We start from the raw sequence: 22620 nt of genomic DNA, 5'->3' as shown, positions 1-22620 counted from the left end.
CAAAATGTCATTGATATTTCTCAAAATGATAATACAAAGGAGAAGCTTCCTTGTTTTGTTATTTCCATTTAAAATAAATAATACTTGAAATGGATTTACTCCTCATAGAGATTTGGGAGCAAGAAATTTTAAGGAAAGGGACATTTCCTGGGAGATTGAATTGATTTAAAAATTTTTTTAAGAATATTTAGGAAATTTTTATCAATAATTCTAAAGAAATTCAAACCCTTTATCCTAGGTATATTAAGAAAAAGATTTAGAATTATATGGGGGAGTAAACCACTACATGTACTGAGGTTATATTTATAATAGGGAAATTTGGCTATGACACATATATCTGTTACCATCTTTTTTTCAAAGCAATTTTAAGGACAGGGAAAAATGTTTTCAATTCTGTATGATTAATAGAGGCAAAATATAAACTACTTGTAATACAAAAATATTTCTATATATAGTGTGAAAGATTGGAAAGATATACACCAATATAATAACAAGGTTCTGTTTGAATGATAGTATTGTGTGCAATGAATACTTTAATTTTTTAATTTATACTTTTCCACACTTTAAAGAGTTCCTGTGTTTTACAAATCCAGTATTTTAAATTGAGTGCTTTTTAAATGTCTAGCAACGTGATGGCAACTTCAGTTAAAATGGTGAAAGGGAACTAATTATATTTGGTAAGAAAATATACCTTTGTTAAATATTATACTAACAATTCTCTTTCGATGTAACTAAAATCTAGCTTGTGTTTCAGAAGTGTGTGTATGTTTTGCTATTATATTTTTGGCAATAGTTGATCTGCATCCAATTAATTGTGACATAATCTAGTGCTTTTATAAAGAATGATTGTTGGTGAGTATAAAGAATGACTTCCCACTTGCAGAAGTTCTCAAATGCAAAAGTTGAATTTTTATTATTATGAAATAACAGAATAATCCTCAAAATGTATAAAAATTTGGTACTACAGAAAGCAGTAGAGGTGAAATAAATGTTTTAGTTTTTTTGTTTTGTTCTGTTTTTATTTCTTTACTTCTAAAAACCTATTTAATTGTGCACAATAATCTGAACCCAGCAAAACACATGTGTAAAGACCATTATGCATTTACCATACTTGCCTCATTAGACTCAGCATTCAAAAGAGATCAATGACTTGGCTGAATTGACAAAATATGCATTTTCCCTTTTGCTGATGTGTTACCTAAGACAGATAGGAAATATTGCTTTCTTTTTTTTTCATTCCTTTAAAGCATTTCAACTTTCATTTCTGTAAGTGTTATCACATTCAATGACTTCAACACACTCTCCATTTCACTAGCAATCTGATAGTGATCTGTTCCTTTTATCTCTCCACAGATTTGTCCTAATGAAATCATTATGGCTGAACTGTTGTTTTTCATCTGCCTTTATTCCATCTCTCTATGATAATAATGATCTCATTTTATTTTCAGAAACACTGACACAGCCACAGTTTAGGGTCATTATTTTTGTTTCTTAAAAGAAAAGTAATTGATTCTCTAAATATTTTTGTTTTGTATATTTATTTAAGGCAAATACAAGACTGCAGTTATTCTGAAAGGTGGTACAATGGTGTAGTTAGTAGATGCCTTTGCATTCAGAATGAACTGGGTTCAAATCTTCTCTCTGCTACTTAGAACTATGTGTTCTTAACATATAGCTTATTTCATTAATCTTCAGCTAATTCATAGGCTTGCTGTGAGTATTAAATGAGACAATGCATAGAGAATAATTAGTTGAATCCCCAGTACGTAGATGTCAAGCTAAATGCTTTACAAGAATAGACCTGCTCTTATGACTCAAGGACATTATCATAGATGCATGCAATTAAGTCATGCTCTAATACTGAGATACACATGTATTTTTACATGTCTTTACCTGTCAATATCAACTTACTTATTTTAGATCTTCTGCCACAATACCTAATGAAGAGACTAAAGGATCTTCTAATCTGTTGCCATTGATCTTTAGTAAACTTAAAAATATACAATCATATTTACATAAAGGATACTTTAAATAAGTGTTATTACTATGTTGAATATGAGCTTGAGGATCTGGTTTAAAGATGGAGGCATCAGGACATACAAAACTCTGTTCATGTAAATCTGATTTTTTCCCCTCAAATTTTCTTTTGCCTCTTTGTAAACTTTCACTCCCACCCATCCCCACCTTACATCTCTCCCTTTCCCCACACATTCACTGATAGGCTCCCTATCAAAATAGATTAGTTTGCATTTATAGAATTTTATATAAATGGAATTATATCATATGTACCATTTATCTGCCTCACCTCTATTGTATAATTATTTTGAGATTCATTCATGTATGATGATATAGCAATAGTTCATTTAATGGCTAAATAGTATTCCTTTGTGAGATATAACCAAATTTGTTTATCCATTCAAGATTTAGGTTGTTTCCAGTTTTTGCCCATTGCAAATAAAACTGCTATAAACGTTTGCAAACCAGTCTTTGTTTTAAAATTTGCTTTCTTTTCTTTTGAATAAAAAGAAATGGAGTGGGATGGCTTGGAACGGAAAGGCTGGATTACATGGCAATTTTAAAGAAACTATCAAACTGTTTCCACAGTGGTTATATAATTTTACATTCCCACTAACCATGTATGAGAGTTTGTGTAGAACTGGTAATATTTCTTTCTTAAATGTTTAGTAGAATTTACTGGTAAAGATTTCTGATCTTAAGAGTTTTCTCAGTATTCACATGGGAAGATTTTTAACTACGTTTCAAATTCTTTAATAGTTAAAGGACTATTCAATTAATATATTTCTTCTTGAATGAGCTTTGGTAGTGTGTGTTTTTCAAGGATTTGTCCTTTACATATAAGTTCATAGAGTTGTTGATGATACCCTCTTATTACCCTTTTAATAGCTGGGTCAGCTCTCTCATTTCTTATATTAGCAATTTGTGGCTTTTCTCTTCTTTTGAAGGTCAATCTGACTAAAGGTTTATCAATTTAATTGATCATCTAAAATAACCAGCTTTTATTTTATTGCTTTTTCCTGTTTTTAATTTTTGTTCTAAGCTTTATTTTTTGTCAGCTTATTTTAGATTTATTTTGTTTATTTTAATTTTTTGTTTCTTAAAGTGGAATCAGATTACTGAACTGAGATATTTCTTTTCTAATATAGGCAGTTAGTGCTAAAACTTTGCCCATAGTGCTACTTTAGTAGCATCATCTCATCACACTACTTTTGATATATTTTTTTCTCATTCAGTTCAAAATGCTGTTTAATTTCTTTTTAAAATGCCTTCTTTTACGAATGTATCATTTATAAGTGGTTTTTCTTGTTTGTTTGTTTTTAGTGTCCACATATTTAGGGATTTTCAATGTTTTTCTCCACTGTCTTTCTGCTTAGTCTATTCTGTTTTCATTTACATTGTTTATAATGAGATATCTGCTGTCATCCTTATCTTTGCTGCTCTTTACATAACATGTATTTTTGTTTTCTGGTTGCTTTTAATATTTTCTTTTTTCACTGGTTTGGGCAATTTTATTATGATGTACTCTTTTTTTTTTTAATGTTCCTTGTGCTTGGGGTTTGTTGAGTTTCTTAGATCTGTCTGTGTGATTATTTTATTTACTGGATTTTTGCAAATTGGAAAATTTTAGACATTATTTTTTCAAATATTTCTCTGTTCCTTTTCTCCCTTTTGGTATTGACAATTATATTTAGAGCACACTGCTTAAAGTTGTTCCACATTTCACTGATGTTCTTTTCTTTATTATTATTTTTTTAATTTAATTTTTTCTCTGTGTTTTAGTTTGGATAATTTCTATTGCTATGTACCATTTATTGTGTTATGTCTAATCTGCCATTAGTCTTATCAATTGTATTTTTCAATCCAGACATTGCAGTTTTCCTCTCTAGAAGTTTGATTTGTGTCTTTTAAAATCTTCCATCTTAATTTTTGAACATATGGAGTTCATAATGACTGTTTTAATGCCCTTGTCTGTTAAGTTTATTATCTGTGTCAGTTCTGAGTTGATTATGACTGAATGATTTGTCTCCTTATTATGGTTTGTAGTTTCCTACTTCTTTGCGTTCCTCATAATATTTGATTGGAAACAACACATTGGAAATTTCAACTTCTTAGGTGATCAATATTTTTGTATGCTGAATGTTTTTGTGTTCATATTAATATTCTTTAGCATTGTTCTGGGTCATAGTTAAGTTACGTGGAAACAGGTTGATCATTTGGGGTCTTGCCTTTAAGGTTTGTTAGGTACAACAAGAGCAGTGCTTAGTCTAAGGCTAATTGTTTCTCACTACTGAGGCAAAATGATCTGGAATACCGTCAATGCTTTGGAAATCAAGTTTCCCTATCAGATGGTGGGAAAAGACTATTCCTAGCCTTGTGTTACTGTTGTGAACTGTTCCTCTAATCTTTTTAAATGATTGTTTCTTTGGCTTGAGGCACTGTAGTTACACACATGCACTGATTAATACTTAGTTGAATACACAAGGGGAACCCTCTGCAGTCACATTTCTATCTTCCTGCAGAGCTTTTTCTCTCTGACTCTCTGTCCAGCAAACTAGCCACCTTGATTTCCTCAGATCTCAACTCCATTTTCTCAATTCAGACAGTGCACTGGCTCCTTCTGTATTCCTTTTTCCTGCTCCTTAACATGGAAATTTTTTCAAAGCAACTAAGCTGGAGCAATCATAAGGCTCAATGAGGTTTTTTCAAATCTCTCAGGGATCATTTTTCTGTTAGTGTTTTCAAAACAATTGTTTTATGTATTTTGTCCTTCTTCTTTTTCTTCTTCTTCCTCTTTTTTTTTTTTTCCTGTGGTGTTTCAGGTGGGAAGTTAAATCCAGTATCTATCACTCCACCTTCTAAACCTGGTTTTGAATCTGTTTGTTTGCTCATTTGTTTGTTGCATTTGAAACCAGGACAAGTACAGCTGTATTATAGTTGTGGGTCATTCGTATATGTTATAAATATTAGTATTTTCTAGAAACATTGCAAGCATTAGATTGTTTTCTGTGTTTTGAAGTATGGGAAGTACTTATATTTTAATTTTCTAATGGCCAAATTTTATAAATTGATAAATAAATGTAAAGTTAGATGTGGATATTATTAGGAAACATTAAATTACCCACAGATTATAAATAGAGCTGGAATTTTTAAAAATTAATTTTCTCAAATGTATTATAAACAAATCTGAACCTATAAATTTAAAGTATTAAACATTTAGAAAAAATGGAAACTTTAATCAAATTTTGTGATTCTTTTAAATACTTAGATATAGTGATATACAAATGTGAAAATAATTTACCAAATATTCTATTTCTACCAAGAAATTTGATATTAGCAACTGACAAAATAATTTTCAAGAAAACAGAAAATATCTGTTACCAACTGAGCTATTAATATTAACCATTCTTATTCTTTGATACAGGAAAACAATTAGATAGTCTTTGGAACTTAACTTTAGAGACAGTGGTGGGGAATTTGTAAATAGTGAACATAATCACAAACAGCAAAATAGTCCTTACACCTAATAAGAATTTTTTCCATTAAACACAGATAATAACTGTAATTATAATATTTTAATATAAAGAAAAATATATTAGGGAATATATATGACAAATCTTCAAAAAAAAATGGCCTTTTCCCCAAAAAAGGAAATTTTTAGCCATTTCATTTATTTTCACTCTATTTGCTCATTCTCAAAAACAAGCATTCATCTGTATTTCTTTAACAATATTATTTTAGAAGAGCACAGATGATGTTTGGCGCTCTAACTTTTTCAATCCAAGAAGTACTCTACTTAAAACTGGCTTCAGTTTTCTTTTCTGTTGTATATTTTTACTACATTTCCATGGTATGTTCTACTTAAAATACAAACACACAGATGGCAAGATACTGTTACCAGCCATAAGGTTGAAGTATGTTTGTGTGTGTTGGTGGAAAATATCTATAAAATGAAGTACTTGTAGACAATAAACAAAATCCATTCCCTGTAGATATTTTATAATATAGCTACATATGGAGCACTTTAATGACCACAATAATATGCTTCTAAAATTAGGCTTGTTTACTTCAGTGAAAAATTATACAATCTTTGGAAACCAAATCCAAAATTTGCCTCCAATTTTTCAGCAAGTTGAAAGAAAAGATTTTGCTAAGTATAACCTAAGGAAATGAAAAGAAAAAAGGAAAAGGTTTAAAATTGAAGTTGTTTGACATAATCTGACATATATTTAAACTGTTTGGTGTAGTTCATACCTTTATGTAAATAAAGTGACTTTTAGGCAGACACATATTTTAAAAGGAATCCATTATCTTTAACGTGATAACAATGAAACATTTAAAAAAATCCACTGGCTTATTATGCTAACTTCTTTCCAATTCAACATTAATTATTGCCATACAAACAGAGGGAATTCTAATGGAGAAGCTATGTTTGTTCCTAAAACATAAATTAATTAATTTCAGCATTTTTTGTTGCAAGATTGCAAACATCTGGATTGTTTCAAAATGATTTAACTTAAAGAAGAAAGAAGAGAGACAACCATACCATATAAAAGACATGGTTAACTTTCAGAGGAATCATCAGTATAAAATTTGGCCTCCAGATTTACGGTATTGGTAAATGATATATACGGAAATAATTGATTCAGTAGCTGAAACAGAAACTAAACAGAAATGTAGTGGAAAATATCAGATTCATTTATTATTGGGGTAACAATGAAACATGAAGAAAAATCAAAACAATCAGTTATATTTACTAAAAATGTTGCTATTATCAGTTTGCATTTAAACCTCTTATTGCTTGATGTGAGACCCATTAAAATTTTAATAGTGAACTTTAAATTTTTAATCCAAATATTTCTTTTTTTCTCAACAACAAACAACTTTAAACGAGTCATTGAGATTTTAAACATGATTTCAATTTCTTTGATTTTATCATTTATGCCTCTATGTTTAATGGTCAAGTTTCATCATAGAAATAGAAAATTATGTACCTCTTTATAATTAACTTTTTTCCTTGTTTATCTACTTTATCTCAGATTTTAGCTACATACAATACTTTGTATTTTAGCTTGTTTCCAGTAACAAAGAATAGTCAATATATAAATAACTAGATGTATTTTAGAACAAAAAATAAATACCTTGTTATTTTGATGGAGTCATTGGATAATTGCCTAATTGTGTCTGGAGGTAATCATTATATTTATTCAAGTGCAATTTCTCCTTCTTTCCTTCAAGTTTTTTTTTTATGGATTATATTAATCTTTAGAACTTGGAAAATGTATATATTAAACCTACTAATTGCTATTTCCCCACAGATTTTTTTTTTCTTAAACTCAATAATTGACTCTGTGGAAATTAGCTTGCAATTTGAATGATATATTGCTATTGAATTACAATTCAATGATAAATGTTAATTGGTAACAAAAATCAAAACCAAAAGTCATCACTTTGTTTTTGCTTGGTTTGGTTTATCTGTGACCTCTCAGAATCTGACAAGTAGATGGGACATATCATCTTTCTACTGCATTTTTTTTTTTTTGTCTTATATTACTCCTCAGGCTCACCAACACAATCAAACCCTGGAAACAGGTGAAGGGATCAAAATGTATTAATAACCTTCCAAGTAAGTGAAATAGAAAGACTTGAATATGAAATGATATGAAGGACACTGAGGAATTTCCCCCACAGCTCCTCAAATTCTACCTTTAGGCATTCATCACTTTAGGTAAATCATTGCTTCTTCTCACCTCTCCTCACCAGAACTTTCCCAGGATTCTACTCAAAGGAATTAATTTCACTTTAGAATGAATTCATTTATCATACCATTTTCTTTGTGATATAGGAAACCGAGAGAGCATAGCAAGTTCAGATTCTTAAGAGGGAGAAAAAAGAATGCTGATAGCTGGAAAGAATAGGCTAAATTTGCTTTTTCATAATTTTGTGAAACTTTCTTAATATGACTTCAGTTTGGATTAGAACCATTTCCCACCCTGATGCTGTAAATCTGAGATTAACTTGTGGACACAATGGGGCTCTAAAGAAAGGAAGATATCCTGTGCAAGAGGAGAGGGAATTTCCTTCTCTGGAGCTAATGGACAGTCCTCACTTCTTTCTACCTTCTATAATTCTGAACCAAAAAGGAAAAACAGGCTACATAAATTAATATGTTTATGTAACTTGTAGCATGTAAAATAACCTCAAATTAAACATCTTTCCTCATAATTTCATGAGTTTTCTCTTTTAAATAAACCTGTGCATCATTATTTCTATCATCATGATCATCCTCATTATTATTAATGAATTTTGCATCCAGTTTTGGGACTAAACTCAGTGATGCGTCAGCCTCTGTACTGATCCATGGAGGCAGGTGGCCTCTCTGACAATGACTGTAACCCTCATAATACTCCCAGTCAATTGTGCAGGAAGTCATTCCCTCCCAATTTCTGCAATGAGCAACTTATTCCCTAAAGTGTGAGATTTGATTACATTTTCTCAGCATGCACTCAGACAAATGTTATTATTGGTCATAAAATTATCCAGCCCAGTGACCTATGGTGACAGTGAATTTCACAAGGTGACTGCCTGCTGAGTGAAGCATCTCCTTTTATTTGTTCTAAATATTTTATATTATGGAGCTTGAAAATAAAGGAAGAAACTTCAGATGTTTAAATACAGTGACTCCAGCATAGTAGGGTGGTGATATTTTAATATTTACAACTTTCATTTGCCTTCATTGAGTAGAGTTGTCAAAATTAGCAAATAAAAATACAAAATTCCCAGTTAAATTTGAATTTATGATAAAAAATGATTTTAGTAAATGTATGTTCCATGCAATATTTGGGACATATTTATACTAAAATACGAAATGTGTAGTTTATCTGAAATTCAAACTTAACACCTTCACTTAAGGTGTTCTGCATTTTATTGGGTGTTTCATTTTAACCTTTGCTTCACCAAATACCATTTGTATTTACTATAGGTTGTCTTTATGTAAATCACTGATTCAATTAACTGTTTAAGGTGTTATATACAAAGAAATGTTATAATTTGTAATTTCCCTTTGAATCACTCAGAAATTAGATAAGGTGGAATGCTTACTAGAAATATTTTAAGTTCAAAACCCAAATCTATTTGTTAAAAAAAGAAGAGAATGGGCAAGAGAAAGTCAAATAAGATTTTTTTTTCTTTTTATAGATTCTTTCAGACAGTCACTGAAACAATAGCTCTGAATAAAAATGTCCACTTCATTTTTATCCCTTCTTGGAACTATTCTCATGCATGGCTTTGTATGTAAAATTCATAAATGCTTGAATCACTGAATCAAGACTTAACTGTTGCCTGAATGAAATTGTTACCACAGGGAAATCTATGTAGCACTGGAAAGGTCATGAGAGCACCTGCCCAGGTGTTAGCACATTGTGATTCTTTGTGCTGCAACCTTGGTTAGTAGAGATTATCTGTGGAGAAAAACACTAATATTTACTCTCAGAGGAAGTTGCTGAACAAGGCAGCTCACTTGGTGGGTACTCTGTTAGCAGTGGATAAACCAGTGTGCAAATATTTATTATCTCAACAGAAAAAGATGGGAATTTTCTACATGAGCAAAATTCTGTAAGTAGGGCATTTGGAGTAATAGAATTCCATGCATACCTATGTGGGACAAAATGTATTTCAATAACTGATCATAAACCTTTGGAAAAAAGCTAGAGATCTTTCTATAGTGACTGTCAAGCTGTAGCAATTGCTTATGGCATTGTCAGCGTAAAGTAAGAAAGTCACTATAGAACCTCTTTGGAACATGGCAAAGCAGATTCTCAAAATTCTCTAGAGAAATCCGGATGTCTCAGTGTAATTTTTGTCCGGTTTGTTCCCTATATCAACTTTAGCTATAAGTAAATGAAGGACACTGAGGAATTTCCCCCACAGCTCCTCAAATTCTACCTTTAGGCATTCATCACTTTAGGTAAATCATTGCTTCTTCTCACCTCTCCTCACCAGAACTTTCCCAGGATTCTACTCAAAGGAATTAATTTCACTTTAGAATGAATTCATTTATCATACCATTTTCTTTGTGATATAGGAAACCGAGAGAGCATAGCAAGTTCAGATTCTTAAGAGGGAGAAAAAAGAATGCTGATAGCTGGAAAGAATAGGCTAAATTTGCTTTTTCATAATTTTGTGAAACTTTCTTAATATGACTTCAGTTTGGATTAGAACCATTTCCCACCCTGATGCTGTAAATCTGAAATTAACTTGTGGACACAATGGGGCTCTAAAGAAAGGAAGATATCCTGTGCAAGAGGAGAGGGAATTTCCTTCTCTGGAGCTAACGGACAGTCCTCACTTCTTTCTACCTTCTATAATTCTGAACCAAAAAGGAAAAACAGGCTACAAAAATTAATATGTTTATGTAACTTGTAGCATGTAAAATAACCTCAAATTAAACATCTTTCCTCATAATTTCATGAGTTTTCTCTTTTAAATAAACCTGTGCATCATTATTTCTATCATCATGATCATCCTCATTATTATTAATGAATTTTGCATCCAGTTTTGGGACTAAACTCAGTGATGCGTCAGCCTCTGTACTGATCCATGGAGGCAGGTGGCCTCTCTGACAATGACTGTAACCCTCATAATACTCCCAGTCAATTGTGCAGGAAGTCATTCCCTCCCAATTTCTGCAATGAGCAACTTATTCCCTAAAGTGTGAGATTTGATTACATTTTCTCAGCATGCACTCAGACAAATGTTATTATTGGTCATAAAATTATCCAGCCCAGTGACCTATGGTGACAGTGAATTTCACAAGGTGACTGCCTGCTGAGTGAAGCATCTCCTTTTATTTGTTCTAAATATTTTATATTATGGAGCTTGAAAATAAAGGAAGAAACTTCAGATGTTTAAATACAGTGACTCCAGCATAGTAGGGTGGTGATATTTTAATATTTACAACTTTCATTTGCCTTCATTGAGTAGAGTTGTCAAAATTAGCAAATAAAAATACAAAATTCCCAGTTAAATTTGAATTTATGATAAAAAATGATTTTAGTAAATGTATGTTCCATGCAATATTTGGGACATATTTATACTAAAATACGAAATGTGTAGTTTATCTGAAATTCAAACTTAACACCTTCACTTAAGGTGTTCTGCATTTTATTGGGTGTTTCATTTTAACCTTTGCTTCACCAAATACCATTTGTATTTACTATAGGTTGTCTTTATGTAAATCACTGATTCAATTAACTGTTTAAGGTGTTATATACAAAGAAATGTTATAATTTGTAATTTCCCTTTGAATCACTCAGAAATTAGATAAGGTGGAATGCTTACTAGAAATATTTTAAGTTCAAAACCCAAATCTATTTGTTAAAAAAAGAAGAGAATGGGCAAGAGAAAGTCAAATAAGATTTTTTTTTCTTTTTATAGATTCTTTCAGACAGTCACTGAAACAATAGCTCTGAATAAAAATGTCCACTTCATTTTTATCCCTTCTTGGAACTATTCTCATGCATGGCTTTGTATGTAAAATTCATAAATGCTTGAATCACTGAATCAAGACTTAACTGTTGCCTGAATGAAATTGTTACCACAGGGAAATCTATGTAGCACTGGAAAGGTCATGAGAGCACCTGCCCAGGTGTTAGCACATTGTGATTCTTTGTGCTGCAACCTTGGTTAGTAGAGATTATCTGTGGAGAAAAACACTAATATTTACTCTCAGAGGAAGTTGCTGAACAAGGCAGCTCACTTGGTGGGTACTCTGTTAGCAGTGGATAAACCAGTGTGCAAATATTTATTATCTCAACAGAAAAAGATGGGAATTTTCTACATGAGCAAAATTCTGTAAGTAGGGCATTTGGAGTAATAGAATTCCATGCATACCTATGTGGGACAAAATGTATTTCAATAACTGATCATAAACCTTTGGAAAAAAGCTAGAGATCTTTCTATAGTGACTGTCAAGCTGTAGCAATTGCTTATGGCATTGTCAGCGTAAAGTAAGAAAGTCACTATAGAACCTCTTTGGAACATGGCAAAGCAGATTCTCAAAATTCTCTAGAGAAATCCGGATGTCTCAGTGTAATTTTTGTCCGGTTTGTTCCCTATATCAACTTTAGCTATAAGTAAATAAAACAATAATTACTCTGAGCAGAAGATGTCAAGTACTTCATAAACATATAAAATTGTAATTCCTAGTCCTGACTCAAAGTTAGACACAAGGGAAGACACAATTGGTTCTTCGATCACACCTTTTGTGTGAGACTCAAGAATCTTACTTAGCTTTGAATCTATAGAATTCTATTTTAGAACAAAAAAAGTTATAAAAATGAACAATGTATCATGCATAGGGGTGGATGTTACAGCAAAGAGGTGAAAAGCAGACCAACACCACTGCTGTCCGTGTAGCTGATGTTATGAAGAGACCCATGAGCATATGATGCTGTATAGACTGTGTGTGGAAGATTTTCAATAATTGTACTTCTTTTTGGTAGGAGGTCACAATCTAAAACCAGAGAGTGGAGAATTGGACACTCAAAAGAAGGCCTTAGAAATAGATAACTAAATACCTCAAAAGTTTCAGCACAAATGAGGAAGGCAAAAAATCTACCTTGGTGTATTTTCTCCTTTTTTTAGGAAATATAATCAATGATGATGGTTACTCTTTGTTAAGGGCATACTGCAGGCTTTGTGTACATTATCTTTTTATCCATATCATTGTTAGAGATAATGCAGGTAGAGATGAAGTAGTGGATTGTTATTTCTAATTTACAAATGAGTTTCTTGTTTGAGTTCACACATTAAGTTATAGGATCAAGAGCAAAAGTAAGACTGAAGTAAAAAAAAAAAAAAAAGGAATCATTCTTTCTTCTATACCTTGTAACCAGTGGGTCTGGACAAGGGACAGTTTTGCCCCTGAAAGCAGATTTGGCACTGTCTGGAGATATTTTTGGTTGCCACAACTGTAGAGAGAGGAGAGGAAGAATGTTAGGCATCTAGTGGGTAGGGGCCAGGATGATGCTAAACATCCTACAGTGTGCAGGAAAGTCCCCACAACAAACAGCATCTGGCCCAGATGCCAAGGTTGGGCAACGCTGGTTTAAAAGGAGCCTGCTATTAAGCTGCTTTGATACCTGTGTCAGTTTTATCATTTAAAAAAGAGAATTCTCTGTTAAACTCCACAATTACTTAGGTAATGGACCACAGAGACCAAGAACTCAAATATTCCTGCTATTCTACCTACTAGATGTGTGAATTTGGGTAAATATTCCTAAAGTACAGGTTTGGTGCTATTGTGATTCAACCATTTTTATGACCCAGTTGCTTTCACCAAGGAAATGGGTGAATTATAACAAATAAAATTGTTGCAATTCTAATAGCTGTCATAATCAGGTCATACACACACACACACACACACACACACACACACACACCCTTCATTATTTTCCCAAACTTTTAGGCTCCAGTACTCTTCTAGTCACCTAGGCTCAAAACCATATATATATTCATCCTGTCCCTCAGGCATGAACCTTATTGTCACCGGCCTTGTTTTAGAGACTTACTTGTGTGTTTTTCAAAAGGATCTCTTTTAGTCCAGTCTGGTCTATGCACACAAACTCTTGACTATGTCATTCCCTGGTTTAACAAACAAAAAAAAGAGGCAAACGAAAAACAATTTTTCTCTGAATTACTTTTATCTGCAGTGACACAAAACAACACAACAGTGGGTAAAACAGTTCAGAGCTCTGTTTCATGAAGTTCTCAGGGATCCACACTACTTTCAATTCACTATTTTGTTCTTATAGTATAGCCTTTGTCTCATGGAAAAAGATAGATAGTCCAGATGCAGATTTCTGATCCATGTACAGGCAACAAGGAAGAGGAAAGGAAAAAGAAAGACATAGCACTTTCTTTGAGAACACATCTTGGAATTTTCACACAAAACCTCTGCCTTTCTATCATTGGAAGTAATGCAGTCATATGGCATCCAGCTACAAGGGAGGCTAGGAAATGTAGTTTTTATTTTGGGTAGCCACAAAACAGGGGCTCAGTTGTTAAAGGAAGAAGAGGAATATGGAGAAGGAAAGGTAGCCATCAGTATCTTGTACGCAAACAAGAAAGTAATTCCCCTTTGACAAGACAGTAAGTGTCAAATTATCAACATGACTATGGAGGCTTCTAAAATAAGCCTTGCCTTAGCTTTTCAGCCTCCTTTTCCACAATTTACAGGTTTTACCACTGCCAAACCTTCTTTAAATGCACCATTATTACTATAGTTCCATCTTTTCAGCCTTTCAATTTTGTTACTTCTTGTTTTCCAAAGTCAGGTTATCCATATTTAGAAGCTGAGCTTAGATTTTTTACCATTACCCTCTATGTCTTCCTGTTAGTCCCTTATGGAAGGATCTTTTCTCCTCTGTGTTCATCTAGCTCTTGGTGTTCCTATAATAGTTCTTCCATCATTTGTCAGGGCATTTTCTACTCCCTTATCCCTTCTACTCACCTGCAAACTTTAAGATAGGTTAGTCCTGTTCAGTGTTTTCATGCTCCAATAGTCCTTTCTGAAAACACTATTTACATTAAATATGACTGAACTCCATAACTTGGTAAAAAAAAGTCTTTACTAAGTTTTGAATATGGTGAAGAAAAGTTGAATACTTTGGAACAAAATAGTACTAAACCTTATCTGGCATTCCCTCAGTTAATCAACTTAATATCTCTTTCTCCTTTGCTTTCCTTCAGTTTGATCACATTCCAAAAAACTTTCTCCATGTCATCGTCACAGTTTTATTTTTGCTCTCCCTCAACAGCTTTGTAAAAACCATATATTTTAAAAACTTTTCCTGCTCAATCAGTAAAGGTAAACATTTTCTTCAAATTTGAATTCTAAACTCAATTTCTGACTTCAAAGAAAGTTTAGCTTAACTAATGTGGTGACAGTCAAACCTCGATTAGGAACTGCCTCAGTTCAGGCTGCTGTAACAAAATGTAATAGACTCAGTGGATTAAACAAGTATTTATTTATTTATTTATTTATTTATTTACACTCTAGGCTGCTTTTCCTTTTTTTAAAAAAAAATTTAGGTTAATTTTTTTATTGTAGTATAGTTGATTTACAATGTTGTAGTAGTTTCGTTTGTACACCAAAGTGAGTCAGGTATACATACACATATATCCACTCTTTTTTAGATTCTATTCCCATATAGGCCATTACAGAGTATTGAATAGAGTTCCCTGTGCTATTCAGTAGGATTTTATTCGTTATCTATTCTATATATAATAGTGTGTATGTGTCAACACCAGTCTCCAATTTAGCACCCCCCTGTTTCCTTCTACATGCTTGTTTTCTACATTTGTGACTCAACTTCTGTTCTGTAAAGAGTTTCATTTGTACCATTTGCACTTATTTCTCACAGTTCTGGAGGCTCAGAAGTACAACATCAAGGTGCCAGCAATTCTTTGCCTGGTGAAGGCTCTCTTCCTGATTTGCAGATGTCTGCCTTCTGGCAATATTGTTCAATGGCCTAGAAAGAGTTCTCAGGTCTTTTCTTCTTTTTACAAGAGAATTAATTTTATCACAATGGTCTCATTCTCATGACCTAATCTAAATATAATTGCCTTCCAAAGGCCCCAAGTCCAAATACCATCGTACTGGGGATTAAGACTTCATTTTATGAATTGGGCAGGTGGGAGGCAGTTCATAGCAGAAATATATCAGTGAGAACTGAAGGTTACCTCATGTGCCATAAAAAATTGGGATTTGAAAGTCCAGGGTTCAGAGCAAGAAGTTTTGGGGTAGAAAGACAAATAGATCAAAAGACATAATATCTTGAGTCATGGGGTATGAAAAGAGAATGAGTCCAAAGAAATTTGTTCTTAGGTCATGCCTAAAATTTTTAAACAGACAGAGGTTTTATTAATATATGATAGAAAGTTTATAAAATGTGTAATTTGTATGGTGGTTTGTTATTATAAATTTACATGTTTTTTTAGAGCAGTGCTTGTTTTCAAACTTGTTTTCATTCTTGCACCCTAAGGAGAAGTTTTCATTATTTTTTTCCTAATCATTCTCACCATCAGGAAAGTTTAATGTCACAGATATACTATATATCTGTTCATGTACTGTAACCCTTTGGAGGGCCACAGATTATTATAATATCTTTCTTCTCCCAAGAACCACTTTCCTCTCCTAGGTGGCAATATCACTTCACTAAAGAATGCTTGTTGTCAAATGAAATAATTAAATTAAATAACTCATAAATATAACACTTTAAATTTAAACATCTTAACCTGTCATAGAAAAACTTTCAATTTCTTCCTCCAAGCTGTTGCCTATAAGGTAATATTTAGGTGGCATTAAGTTTGAAATTTTAAAACTGGAAGGAATCAAGTTGGTATAACTTTGAAATCATTTTCAGGGTGCCCCTTCCATACCACTCTCACCTTTGGTGACACTATTCTAGTGAGACTTGCCTCCTGGATCCCCCTAGGCCCTAATGAGCCAGCTACTTTTTAATCTAGGGCAGTTTCTCTCTCTTCTTTCTTCATGCCATTGACTTTAGGCAGAAACTGTGTTAGTTTTTCTATGGAATGTCCCACATTCTGCATTTGTGACTATAGTACGTTGTGGTATATTTACCTCATTTCTCTATCTTCCAAATTTAATAAAATGAAAAATTAAATCCAGAGGCTTGGTGTTGCTTCAGGTTTAACTTGCTTTTTTTCAGCAAGAACAACCTAAGCTGTGTGCTACATGTGGCCTCACATCAGAACGTACATAGTATCTGATTATCTCACTTGTAGACGTAATTAATCAGAGGCTGTACTGATTGAGAATGAAGAGATAATGCTGTCATTGTTTGCAGATGAGTGTCTATGTAAAAAATCCAAAAGCATCAACAACTTCTCTCGGAACAAAGAAATGCTTAGAGTAGGACACAAGGTTAATGTTACAAAAGTCAATCACTTTCCTATAAACCAGCAATGAACAAGTACAACTAAAACCATAATGCCATTTACATTAGCTTATGTAACCCCTCAAAAAGAAATACTTAGGTATAAATCTAACATAATATGTACAAAATCTACAAAAGGAAAACTATAAAACTCTGATGAAAGAAAGCAAAGAAGAACTAAATAATTGGAGAGATATTTCATGTTCATGGATAGGAAGACTGAATAATGTCAAGATGTCAGTTCTTTCCAACTTTATCTATAGATTCAGTGCAATCTCAGTCAAAATCCCAGTAAGTTATTTTGTGTTTAATGAGAAATAGATCAATGGAACATAATAAAGAGCCCAGAAATAGACCCACATGAACATAGTCAACTGATCTCTGACAAAGGAGCAAAGGCAATTTGATGGAACAAGGATAGTATCTTCAAAAAATGGTGCTGGAGCATCTGGACATCCACATGCAATCAAATGAATCTAGATACATTCCTTATACCTTTCAAAAAACCTAATTCAAAATGGATCACAAATCTAAATGTAAAATGAAAAACTATAAAACTCCTAGAAGATTAACATGAGAGAAAATCTAGATGGCCTTGGATTTAATGATGACTTTTTAGGTACAACACCAAAGACATAATCCTTGAAAGAAAGAATTGATAAGCTAGACCTCATTAGAATTAAAAGTTTATGTGCTGTGGGGCTTCCCTGGTGGCGCGGTGGTTGCGCGTCCGCCTGCCGATGCAGGGGAACCGGTTTCGCGCCCCGGTCTGGGAGGATCCCACATGCCGCGGAGCGGCTGGGCCCGCGCGACGGGAGAGGCCGCAGCAGAGGGAGGCCCTCATACCACAAAAAAAAAAAAAAAAAAAAAAAAAGTTTATGTGCTGTAAAAGACACTAGCAAGAGAATAAAAATATGTCACAATTTTAGAGAAAATATTTCCAAATATATATCTGATAAATAACTGATATACAATATATACATAAGAACTCTTAAAACTCAACAATAAAAAAGTAAACAAGCAATTAAAAACTGGCTAAAGACCTTAACCATCTCAACAAACAATATATATAGATGACAAACATATGAAATGATGCTCCACATCATTTGTCATCAGAAATGCAAATTAAAACAACAATGAGATACTGTTATATACCTATTAGAATGAGAAGATCTGGAACACTGATGACACTTAAATGATGGTGAGGACATAGTATGACAGAAACTCTCATTCATTGTTGGCAAGAATGCAAAGTGGTACAGCCACTTTGGAAGACAATTTGGCAGTTCTTATAAAACTAAATATATTCTTACCATATGATACGACAGTTATGCTCCTTGATATTGCCCAAAAGAGTTGAAAATTTATGTTCACACAAAACCTGCACATGGAGGATTATAGCAGCTTTATTCACAATTGCCAAAACTTGGAAGCAACCAAAATGTCCTTCAGTAGGTGAATGAATAAATAAACTATGGTACATCCTGACAATAGAATATTATTTAACACCATAAAGAAATGAACTAACAAGCCATGAAGACATAGAGGAAACTTAAATGCATATTACTAAGAGAAAAGACACTAATCTCAAAAGACTATGCACTGTATGACTCCAATTATATGACATTCTGTGAAAGGCAAAATTATGAAGACAGTAAAAAGAATAGCAGTTGCCACGGATTGGGGGAAGGGTAGGAATGAATAGGCAAAAAAACAGATGTTTAGGGCAGTGGAACTACTATGATAATATAATGGCATATACTTGTCATTATACATTGGGTCAAACTCATAGAATATACAACATGAAGAGTGAATCCTGATGTAAACTATGGACTTTTAGTGATGATGTATCACTGTAGGTACATCAGTAATAAATATACCACTCTGGTGTGGGATGTTAATAAGGGCAGTTATGCATGTGTGGGAACAGAGGGGATATGGGAAATCCCTGTATCTTCTACTCAATCATGGTATAAATCTGAAAGTTTTCTAAGAAGTAAAATCTATTAAAAATTTGCCAGTGAGTCACTAGGGGTAGTAGTAGGTGGTGCTACTCCCACTTGTACCCCCTGATTCCTGGTCCCATGAGTCCTGGCTGTAGGAGAAACAACACCGTATATTGGACACTGACTCAGAGCCCATACAGCCTTCTGGAGAACCTTGCCCTCATCCTGCAAAGTAGTGCCACCTAGCTGTCAGTCTAACTGAGTCTCCCAAAAGCCATTCTGTAATTCTATCAAGCCAGCTGCCTCATGATGGGGAACAAGATAAAGTCACCAGCAAAACCCGTTAACAATTTCCAGGGAGTAAAAATAGATTCTAGGTAATAAAGTCCAACCTTTTTTTCCTTTGTGCTTAGTCTAGTCTCACTTGCTCATAGGGTACCAAGTGAAGAGGCTTTGCACCTGGCACTTCAGACCTGAGTTCCTAGTGTGGAATGGCTGCACCTACAACGCAATTCATGACTGTGTGCAGAAGAGCCAGCAGTGTGCCATACTCAATTCAAGATGGCGGTGGTGGGCCTTGTGCAGAGACGCTGCACCGGAACTGTGATCTGGAGCGTTAGCAGTGCAGCTGTGCCTGCTTCTGGTCCATGAGAGCTCCAGCCCTCCCAGCTGAGGAGAACCCTACAAAGCAGCCCCGCCCAAGGCCTGTGAAAGAGAGCAGCTGCTAAAGAGAGGGCTGTGAAAGGAGCTTGAGCTCCTCTGCCTCTCCATTTTTGATCCAAGAATAAAGCTTTCCTTTGTTTCTGAACCGAACTTGGTCTCCTTCTATTTGTGCAGGAGGACTCCTGCTGAGGACTGACTCTGGAGGGTAAGTAACAATAAGACCAGTGAATTCCATGAGCATGGGCCAATTGCCATGTTAATTCACTATGAAGTGAATTACTTGATCAGAAGAAATGCTGTGTGGAATACCATGCGGATGGATAAGGCATTCTTTAAGTCCACAGTGATAGTCTGTGCAGAAGCAGCGCAGGTAGGGGAGGAAAATTCATAGCCATAGTAACTGTCTATTCCAGTTAGAATAAACTGTTACCGAACCAAACTTGGGTCTGCTTGCGCACATGCAGTAAAGCCAATATACCGCCACAAAGTTGTCGTGAAAGAAAGTACAGCTTTTATTGTAAGGTGCCAGACAAGGAGTCTGGAGCAGCTAATGCTCAAAAAACCCAAATGAAGTGAGCTACCCATAAGGAACTAGGTGTTATATGACTCACAAATGGGTTCCTGATGGGTTTCAGAGAAAAAGTTTTTATTGGCAAAACTGGGGGAAGGGGTAGGTTTCAGGGTGTGTAACCCTTCTCCAATTGGCTGGTGGAGAGGTAACTGGGTGGTGTTTCAGAAATCTCAGTCGTCAGCCTTCTGGTTCCATCCAGCCTGGGGTCCACGTGCTTGTGCTCAGCCTGAAGATACTATCCTCCACCTGGGTAGGGGCCTTTGTTCCTGTAAAAGAACTCAGAGATAAGTTTCAAATTGTTATATACATCCCCTGAAGAGAAACCAGGACCAGGCCCCACTGCTGCACTCATTTTTTTTCTGCATTTCCTCATGCTTCTAATTACTAACTGAATCTGCCCTTTGAAACTCAGAAAAGATCTAGGAGGCTAAAACCTTTTTCCTACAAACAAGAAATAAGGGACACATGAAAGGCCTTTTTATTTCGGAGAGCCCCACAGGGTCCTGCATGGCTTCAAGATTACTGCTCTCTCCATGATGGAAGCAGTCCAGTGTAATCGACTGGTCACCAAGTTGCTGGCTAATCACCCAGGTAAGTAGTGCCCTATCAGAGACTCAGTGCTGAGCTCTAATGTTGGCAGATTAGGCACTCAGTGGTAGCTGTAGTTATGTCAGCCTTGGGGAGTGGAAGTCATGTTGCTGAATCCATGCATAACCTCCATCCCTGCCATTATGGCCACTTTATTCATAGGACTATTTGGTGATGATGAGGGTCACTGGAGAAGGATGCTGACTGGTATCTACACAATGGGTCATCTTTCCACCTTATTATTAAAGTCATTCAAGTCTTTTCTTTCTCTATCAGTTGATTGTAGGGAACTCCCTATGAGGCCATAGGTACAGGCTAGGAGAGAGAAAGTAGTTTAGCAGGAGTGGGGACCATGGGCATTTGGGCCACTTCATGTAATTTACTTGTGCCTTTAGGGACTGCTTGGGCCAGATTTCATTTATACCTCTTTATTTGATGATTGACTGCTACTATGTACACCCAACTTTATGGCTTGGTGAGTCATATAACACCTAGTTCCTTATGGGTAGCTCACTTCATATGGTAACTTGTTGGCTCATGGGTAAATATTCCACTAAGGCCCAGTGGTAAGCCAAGAGCTATTTCTCAAAAAGAAAGTAGTTATCTGCAGAAAAAAATGACAGGACTCTTTTCCAAAGTTTTAAGGACCTCCGCTGTGATTCACCTGAAGGGTACTGCCAGAGGCTCCATATCTGCCACTGACACTTTAAGCACCGTTGTATCTGCTGAATCTTATGGCTTAAGTATCAGGGCAGTTTGCACAAGAGCCTGGAACTGTTTAAGAGCTCTCTCTTCTTCTGGACCTCACTCAAAACTGGCATCTATTTTGGGTGATTTGTTAAATGAGCAAGAATAACACAACCAAACAAGGAGTATGCTGCCTCCAAAATTCAAGGAGGTCTCCTTTAGGGCACATAATAGCATTCCAGTCACATATGCAGTACTTGAGCTATGAATTTGAGCCACCAGTGATTTCAGGAGCAACCAGCCAATCTTATTATACTCATTATTTTGCCAAAAACGTTTGAGAGCATCATATACATGGTCACCCAGATCCTTCCTTCTTATAAATGTTTGATTAGTAGTATACAGTGGTGATATTTTGTCACACTCTATTACCAGATCACACTATGGACTATCAGTGCTCTCTTTATAACTGAAAATAAAGTCATTAGCATATTTAAATTTTATCAGGTTAGAGAGCCAATTCCAGAAACCCTAGAACCAATTCAGAAAAATCAGCCTTAACATTGTTCTTCTAGAACCACTCCCAGTACCGAAATCTGTATTAGTCATGGTTTTCTATACAAATAGAGATTTATTTATTTATTTATTTATTTATTATAAGAAATTGGTTCCCACAGTTATAGAGGTTGATGAGTCCTAATATTTGCAGTTCACAAACTGGAGAGCCAGGTGAACCAATGATGTAGTCCTAGTATAAGTGCTTGAAGTCTTGAGACCCTGGAAGAGCTGATGTTTCAGTTAGAGTACAAAGGCAGGAAGAAAAACTGATGTCCCAGCTCCAAGGTGGTCAAGAAGGAGGAGTTCCTCTTACTCGTGGGAGGTTCAGCTTTTTTGTTCTATTCATACTTTCATTTGTTTAACTGAGGCGCATCCACATTAGTGAGGGTGATCTACCTCATTCAGTCTAAATCTACTGATGTATATGTATAGTTAATTCACTTTGTTATACAGCAGAAACTAACACACCATTGTAAAGCAATTATACTCCAATAAAGATGTTAAAAAAAAATCAAATGTTAATCTCATCGGGAAACATCCTCATAGACACACCCAGAATAATGGTCAAGCAAATGTTTGAGCACTCTGTGATCTAGTCAAACTGACACATAAAATTGCCCCTCATACT

Source organism: Physeter macrocephalus, chromosome 13 (genome assembly GCF_002837175.3).
Source record: "Physeter macrocephalus isolate SW-GA chromosome 13, ASM283717v5, whole genome shotgun sequence".
In the NCBI taxonomy this organism is placed as follows: domain Eukaryota; kingdom Metazoa; phylum Chordata; class Mammalia; order Artiodactyla; family Physeteridae; genus Physeter; species Physeter macrocephalus.
This window is presented reverse-complemented; position numbering follows the sequence as displayed.